Genomic DNA, 8,615 nt, shown 5'->3' on the forward strand with positions numbered 1-8,615 from the left:
GAGTCAAATGAGATTTTGCTTCGTGGAATATATTCATTTCAAAGAAAAAGAAAAGTCACACTGTAGAACAAGCCCTAGTTTCAGATAGTTGCTATTTTCCCACACTTGCATGACTAAGAATAATTTAGCTAATCTTTTTCTGTGGTATTTCTGGCTTATTTCTTAAACAGAAGGATTCCTGTTTCAAATGAATCTATAAATGTCCACTTTTCTTTCAAAAATCTGAGTGACCTCTAATCTGATTTCAATTTCACTGGGGGCAGTGGGGAGAGTGGGCGATGGGAATCACGTAAAAGTTATTGGTTCACTGCCATTGTAATGAAACCCATGTGTATGGGGAAATTTACAGACATAAATCTCTCAGTGGACGTAACTTCTAATTAAAACCTCATAACAATCTTTCCCAAATACAGAATTTTGAGATCTAGTTTAATTTCATTATTTCAGAAACAGACATGAGAAATGTGTGTCTGGGAATGTACAACTATAGCACCATCTCTAGTATAGCAGGAGAGAACATCATAGCTACCAGATCTCTGGAAGAAAACAGGATGAGGGTGGTTTGTTTTGAAAATCAGTAAATACTGGACAGAATTTGCAAGCAGTAGATCGCGGATATACTGTTGAGTTAGGAAGGTACCAAATTTGGATAACAAATTTCTCCAGGAAGTAAGCATGTATAAACTAGACAGAATTTGTATTAGGTTGTCCAACAAATTATCTAAGCTATCCCTAGAAACAGCTGAGAGTGTCTGCTGCTTTGTAAGTCCAGGAGTGGGAGGGTGTGTTGAGCAAACCATGATCCTATTCTCCCCATTTTAACATCTCTTGCAACCCCATTTGCCTCTTGGGCACTTCCTTCTGGCCAATCCATATCTTATTAATAGGTTCCTGGAAGGAGGACAAGCATTTCCCAGAGGAAGACAGATTGCATATAAGGGCAGGCAAAAGAGGGTTGATGATTCCAATTAAGTCAAAATTTCAAAACCATTCCATGAATGATGAGGAAAATACGTCCTTTCCATTAAAATCATAAAGAGAGGACAATAATTATTCAACCCTTAGAATACTATGATAACTGCCTTCTTTATTAAGGATTGCTTCTTCTCTGAGTTGAACAATATTGATAATGTTAATAAATATATTTAATCTGTTAATTTAAATGGCATACTTACTCTGCCCTAAGAAGCCCTCTTTGAACTCCTTTTCCTTCTTCAGAAAGTTATGGCTGATCAACGTGCATAAGTCGCTATTAAAATACAGAAAACATAAAGATGTATTACTTGCCACTTAACATCAAATTAATTCATCGATTATAGATAAACTCTAAAGAAAAATTGATAGAAATTATAAATGGTAATTCGTTGAAGCAAAGTGACATTTAATACGTGATAAATTTCCAGCACCAGCTCAACTAGAAAACATATGCAGCTGCTTCGGTGCCAACTCAAACAGAGTTTTATTGAATGCACCTGATTTTAAGCTACCTTTTAGTCGTATTGCTCCCTTTTAATAGTTTAATAAGAACCCATGACAGTCTAGCTAATTTATGCATATGTGTTTAAAATTCAGAAAGTTACATCAGAACAGGCTTATCAGTTTATAGAAACTTATCAAAAGCAGCATAACATGGACTTAATGTTTAAAAAAAAAAAATCATTGTTAAATTAACCTAGCCCTTTGTTATAAATTATTTTCACAATCTGCTTAGAACATCTAAGGCCGGGTCTATCAAAGACTTCTCAGGACCTTTAATTCAGGCCTGGCCTTTATGTTAAAGAGCTCAAGCTGCTGGCTACCACAAGGACTCTAGAATTACGACTGAAGGAGGGTACCTAAGAGTGATCATTCTTCCCCAGCATCTGCAGCCTTGCAGACGGCAGCCAGCGCGGCGGGCCGGGAAGCAGGCCATTATGATCTGGCCCTGCATGTCCCCTCTCAGCTGCAACCCCACTGAAGTGCCAGGTGCAGGGAGCCCTGCTCCAGAGGAGACTGGAGAGGAGGGTAATGGTCACGGCGATTACGAACTGATAATTATTCTCTCCCTATTTCCTCCTTTCAACCAACTGGTTGCTTCACTGATTATTTTCTCTTTATTGCTGAAAATAGTATCCTATGGCTAGGGGCTGATTATGTCTTTCTTTCTAGCAAGACCTTTATTTCAAAATTAGGTAGCATGCGGTTTGTGAAATTGCACCTATTAACCAGAACTCTGCAGAAATCACCGTACTGAATATGCCACAGTGGAAGAAGGTCGGAGAGTTCATACAAAATATTATACTTTGCATACTCCTTTTACACTTTTTAAACTATAACTCCATATGTTCTAGTGAGCCACTTGATTTTTGTAGTTTGTTTGTATTGGTTAAGTAAGTTCTCAATTCATCATTGTAGAGTTTCCCCCAGTTTCACTAGGGTAGACTTAAGAGGCTGTATTTTATTTCTGTGCCCCAACTAAAGCATACCACTGTGCTTGAATTCACAGATGTAGCATAAATTTTATAAGATACAATAAAATAAGCATTTTTATAGTTGTGCTCTATATGGTCAAATACTAATTAAAAACAGGATGGGGCTTTTATTTCTCCAATTAGAGATCTTAGCGCCAAAGAGTTTTGTAGAACAATGGCTTTCATTCCTGTGCGAGGTGGTTTTGAAAGACTGTCTGAACACAAGAGTTTCCAATGAATATAGACCTAGCCACGGAGCTACTCAGTGACATTAGCTGAGTGAACAGCCGGCTAAGGTTGAGTGTTATAAAAGAAAGAAACTTGCATTTGATGTTTAAAAATCAATTGATTGAAACAATTTTAAATAGGCAAAATCCTCTGTTACAAGTGAATAGAAATCCTTTCATCTAGAATCTCAGAACTTAACAACTTGCCAAGTTTTCATTAGTATAGGAAAATGCAAGTCTTATAGATGATTGCAGCCAATATCAATGACATCTTAAACAGATGTAATATTTCTGGACATTTTGAAGTCATGGGTGGGAGGAGTTGTTTTCTTTCTTTCTTTTTTTTTTTTGTCTTTTCCTCAAAAGGCAAAAAGAAAGAAAGAAAGAAAGAATGAAACCTGGTGGAAATATTAAAATCATGCGAATAGTCAAGCATATTTTCTAGATCTACAATAACTTTGTTACTTTACGAATATTAACCATAATATATGGAAGTTAGTTTGCTCATGCAATTATCATATTTTTGTATTGAATTTTAAAATAAAACCTTCCAGGGGTATAAGAGTAACTAGTTGAATTTCCTTTTTTTTTTTTTCACATGGGCAGGCACTGGAAAATGAATGAATTTCCTTTTTAAAATAAGTAATAGAGTATGCTATTTAATTTTATGGCATCCCATACTTCTTTCTTAACTTTTTCTAGAATATGAGACACAGACTAGAACTATAAAAAAAAATCAGTGTTTTAAAATATACTGTACTGTGTCAAATGGGTTAAAAAAGCATAATTTAAAAAAATGGATTTGAGAAGAAAAAGAGAAAAGATGCAAAATTCATTGACTATTACTTTTGCCATATGAAATATTGTCTAGCATTCTCCTTTAGAATCATATATTCCATAAGACATTATTTTGAAATTTCTTTCTTTTACACAATGTGGAAATGTTTCCATATGTTAAAAGTTGGTCTCAGGGCAGTGCAATGGTGGCTCAGTGGCAGAATTCTCGCCTGCCATGCCAGAAACCTGGCTTCGATTCCCGGTGCCTGCACATGCAAAAAAAAAAGTTGGTATCACCATTTCAGTGAGGGAAAAACATAAAATAAACAAAATTTGATGGCCAACTTGAACATGAACACCAAGTAACAGTCATTAGATACAGATTGAGTCCCTGTGGCCCTGAGTTAACTATCCACAGTTCTCGAATGCCCTAGATCTTGCATTTCTGCTAAGGCTAGCTTTGTGAATTTTCCATGCAACATCATATTATTGGGGTTTCCATTAGGATTTATATATAAGCTATATATAAAAGCACCTAGTATCATTGAATTTAATGCATACGTGGTGAGTGTGTAATTCATATAATGTATCTACAGTGAGTCAGATATTTTGGTGTTTTCATGTACTTATTAATCTGAAGTTGAATGATTTAAAAACTTTCCCAAGGTATTTTTTTTCTTTTTTAATTGAAAATGCAGTCTGTTTTTCCAAGTACCATGTTTCAGTTTCTTTACATAGTTTATCTTATTCCTCTGCCCTGTTAATTTCAGCAAACAAGGTGATATATCATTGAAATTCTAATTTCACAGGAATATATGCTTTCCATTGTCAAGAATATAAGAACATTTCTGATCCTGGTTTGAAGATCAACAACAATAATCTAGAAATGTTGAGTTCTTGTGGCTTCTCTTTACAAAGGTGTATGCATCACCTCTAGGCAGAAATGCGTTGGCTGAGGCAGTCTAGACTTCTTCTCTATTGCTGGTGCTCACTGCATGTGATAGCTAATGGTCTGAAACCACAGATTATTAGATGAAAGCAGCTTCCAAATGTATAGCTTTTAGACATTTTTCTTCTGTCCTGCCACTCTTTTATCCCTTCATTCTCTACCTGTGACCCAAACTGGATTGAATCTATTCACTTTGTCAAGAGGTATTTAAAACAGCACAAACAGTCATTCTAGGACCCCAAGCTCCTGGCACACAATACTGTAATGGGGTAAAACACAGCACAACATACCAACAACATTAACATCATTTACTTACACTGAACAAATTTGGCTCCTTTTGCTACCCACAACTCCACAAAGTCGCCTCCTAATTGGGACAATTTCTCTTAACTACTCTTTGAAACTGGTGTATACCATCTGTTGTATGGTGGTGCATGATTTTTACTTCTTGCTATCATCTGGGTGATGCAGAATACAAAAAATCATGACTCTAAAGAATGGAGAAACTTCAGAGAGTAAGTCACTTTTCACTTGTCTATTGTGGACATATTCAACTTGTTAAGAATGCTTATAATATGGGAAAAATTCCCAGAAGATGTTGGTGAAATTGCATCTATTTGTGCTAAAGACATTCAGTTGGACTGAAGTCCAGTACAGTCCAAAAATAAATACTTATAGTTATGGATTTGAGTTGGCTGGTCTTTAAGGGGACATTGTTAAGTATTAAACTTTCAATTTAACCTCTCTTGACCTCTTTGCTTTGTGTGACTTGTGATTTTCTTAGTCATAATGATGTCATAGTGTATTTTCACTTCAAATTTTCAAACCCCTAGGCATAATTAAACTATACTACCTACTCTCTGCATGCCAGAAACATACATACAATACCCTATTTATGAAAACAGAATAACTATTTTGCTTGGTTTTTATATTAACATGCCATCCTTGGTTTTTACATTTTCTCCAGAAATTCAATGGGCTTTCAGATACCCCAAATTTTTGTTTTCCCCAGAAAGCATGTATATATAAAGGACTTGTTTTATTAAAATATGCGTTTTACCCAGTATTTTTTGTTGATCAAAATTAGAATAAACGTAACCTGAAATTCCAGTGTTGCAGACATTTATACTACTGTCTGGCCAGCACTTTGCTTCTTCTGGAACTACTTTTACCCAATTCCAACCATGTGGGTATAAGAAAGAGCTGCTGTGACCTTACTCTGCATTCTGCCCCACCCCCACCCCCAAGCACAAGGCTGCAGTTGACTGACCCAGAAGTGGGCATGTGAAACAAAATGGCCAATCAGAGTTCCTCCCCCAGGCCTTTTGAACTGAACCCAAAGTACAGAGTTGGTCTGTGTATAGCGGTAGCAAGTACACAATGAGAAACCTAGGAGGTTTTAATGACCATGTTCCCTACCACATAAAGGAATACGATCATCAGTGAGAGGGCATGGAATGAATGAGACATAAAAAGATGAGAGTTGGGGCCCTGCCCCTGTCAAGATGGCAGAGTGAGATGCTTCAGGGTTTTTTTGCCCTACAGAAGCTTTAAACAACCAGCAAGAATGGGCAGAAACATCTTTCCCAAAGCTCCAGAAAACAGTTGAAGAACTACAGTAGCAGGGTAAGTGCAAAATGAAGGAAGACTGTAATTACCTGAAACCGTTGAACTGTATGCTTGACTCCTGGAGATGTTTGTATAACTATAAAGCTTTTATGCTGTGACTGCGTGATTGTGAAAACCTTGTGGCTGATGCCTCTTTTATCCAGGGTATGGATAGAGGAGTAAAAAATAAATAAATAATAGGGGACAGATAAAGGGTAAAAAATTGGGTTGTTTGCAATCTGACTTGTCAATGAGAGGGAGGAGTAAGGCATATGTAATGCATTTTTTTTTTCCTCTTTATTTCTTTTTTCTGGAGAGAGACAAATGTTCTAAAAGTAATCGTGGTGATGAATATTCAACTATGTGGTGATGTTGTGAGCCATTGATTGTATACTTTGGATGGACTGTATAGTGCGTAAAGATACCACAATCAAAATTTAAAAAAAAAAAAAAAAAAAGACTACTTTAAAGTGATAGGACCTTGTAGCCCCTCTCCCATTCCCTCACCGACTGAGAATGGAGCCTGCCCTCACTCATTGTGGAAATCTCTGGTCCCAGTCCCAGAGGGAATAGAGTAATCCTTATGCATATATTAGGAGCATGCATGTCTCGCCCAGTGCCTCTAGTGGTGGCCTGCGGCACTCAGTGTCTCAGAACTTGCCCTACGTGTAGAAGGCAGTTCGTGGATCTCTTACAGAATGCTGTGAGGGAGCCGTGAAGTCAGGTGGCCTGGGACAAGGGACTGCTGACTGCGGGACATGCAGTACAGTGCCTGTGACAGTGGGAAATTGTTTCCTAGGGAAGAGGGGACATTCAGAACCATTTACACAGGGGAATGCCTGGGGCCACATACATATGCTCAAGAAAAGATGCATGCACAGAAAACATTTGGGAGGCCCCTATGCTTTGACCTGCAGTTAGTCTCTAAACACATTGTATGGATAAGTTCTGAAGGAGAGTGCTTGCACAGGTCTTTTTTGTTGTAGTTAGTTCCTGGTATTCAGGGAAATCTCCATCATAGTACCAGCTGGATACAAGTTTAAGGGACAGATGTCTCAGAGGCTAAATTCCAGGATTAACACACAAAATATCAAGATGTCCAGGTTTCAACAAAAGGTTGCAAGACATACAAAGAAACAGAAAGTGAATTTGAATATCTTTATTTATGAAGTTCATCAAAATAGTTTATAAATTCATTGCTATTTTTAAGTAGAATCTTAGCCTGTTGTTTTTCTGATTATAATAATGTGTCGGAACCTTGAGTCCTTGCCACCACCACCTCTGTTGCCGCCACCACTGCTGCCACTACTGCCGCTGGACTGAACCTTGTGAGTCTGAGACGCAGCCCGGGTCAGGCTCATTAGCTGCCGGGAGCTGCCATGATTGCAAAGGAGGATGTTGAGGGCCAAGGGTTGCAAAACCTTGATGCGTGGGATGCCTAGCTGATAGGTCTCTGGTGGCGGAAGCCTTGTCTTGCAGATCACCGCTGCAGAACCTTGCCCTGAAAATGCTACGTTATGTTAGTAACTCAAAGGGGAGCAGATTTTGCTTTCTGACAGTGCAGCTTCTCTTGCTGTATAGACCTTTTTGTAAATGTGTAATCTGTCTATGAAAATGGTTTGTAGAGCAAATGCAGATGATATGTCTCCATCTGGTAAAGTACAATTTTATTCATGTGGGAAATCAAATACTATCAGAAGTTGATGCAGTAGTCCAGTTTGTTAAAGCCAAGGGTCATTCTCTCAACCCTGGGCTGATGAAGTCCAGAAAGCGGAAAGGAAAGCCTGCATGGAATTAGTCAACAATATGCTGTTGGCCACGCAGTTGTTTCTTCAGTGGTGTGATGAAGCTACGGTTGGGGAGGTCACTCATGCTAGTAGAGGTCTCCTTACTCTTGGCCTCTGAATCATATTTTGGCCTATCAAAAATAGTGAGAAGTCAAGCGTAAGATGAAAGCTATCGGATGGGTGAACAGGTCCTGGAAGATGTAGACCAGTGTTGTCAAGCTCCTTCTCAAAGACTGGAAATACAACTATATTTCTTCAATAAGCAGCCTACTGAATTAGATGTACTGGTATTTGGGCATCTGTACAGCATTCCTACCACACAATTGACCAGTGATGAACTTCCTGAGAAGGTGAAAAACTATAGCAGCTTCCTTTCTTTCTGTAGAAGAATTGAGCAACACTATTTTGAAGATCATGATAAAGGCAGATTACCTATCAGGTTGTCTTAGAGTTACTTGTTAACTTCATTATTATTTCTTTAAAATCTAACTTTTGAAATATATATTGCTTGACTATTATAACAGCTAATGATATCAGAATTTTAAAGCCACAAACACTGCTTTTGGAAACCTCAAAACATATATCTTTTACATGTGCTTAATACTATTCTTTGTATAAACATTAAAATAATTCTGAATTATTCCATTTGGTATATTATACTGTATCTTGAAATTTTTGTTTCTTTGAAATGTGTAAAAATAAAAGTAGGTCTTAACTAGAAGAAAAAAGCCCATATATTTTTCTTGGAAAAAGCCACATTATTAAATTATCTTATTAGTTCAAATTGTTTTTTAATTGGTATTTTATGTTGCTTTCC

The 8,615-nt window shown here is 37.4% G+C and overlaps 1 pseudogene; it reads left to right on the top strand.

Moving 5' to 3' along the window:
• The first annotated feature begins 278 nt into the window (after positions 1–278).
• Positions 279–8,247, top strand: LOC143686802 (metaxin-2-like; annotated as a pseudogene).
• The last annotated feature ends 368 nt before the right edge of the window (positions 8,248–8,615 follow it).

The sequence above is a fragment of the Tamandua tetradactyla genome, chromosome 6, assembly GCF_023851605.1.
Source record: "Tamandua tetradactyla isolate mTamTet1 chromosome 6, mTamTet1.pri, whole genome shotgun sequence".
NCBI classification, from domain to species: Eukaryota; Metazoa; Chordata; class Mammalia; order Pilosa; family Myrmecophagidae; genus Tamandua; species Tamandua tetradactyla.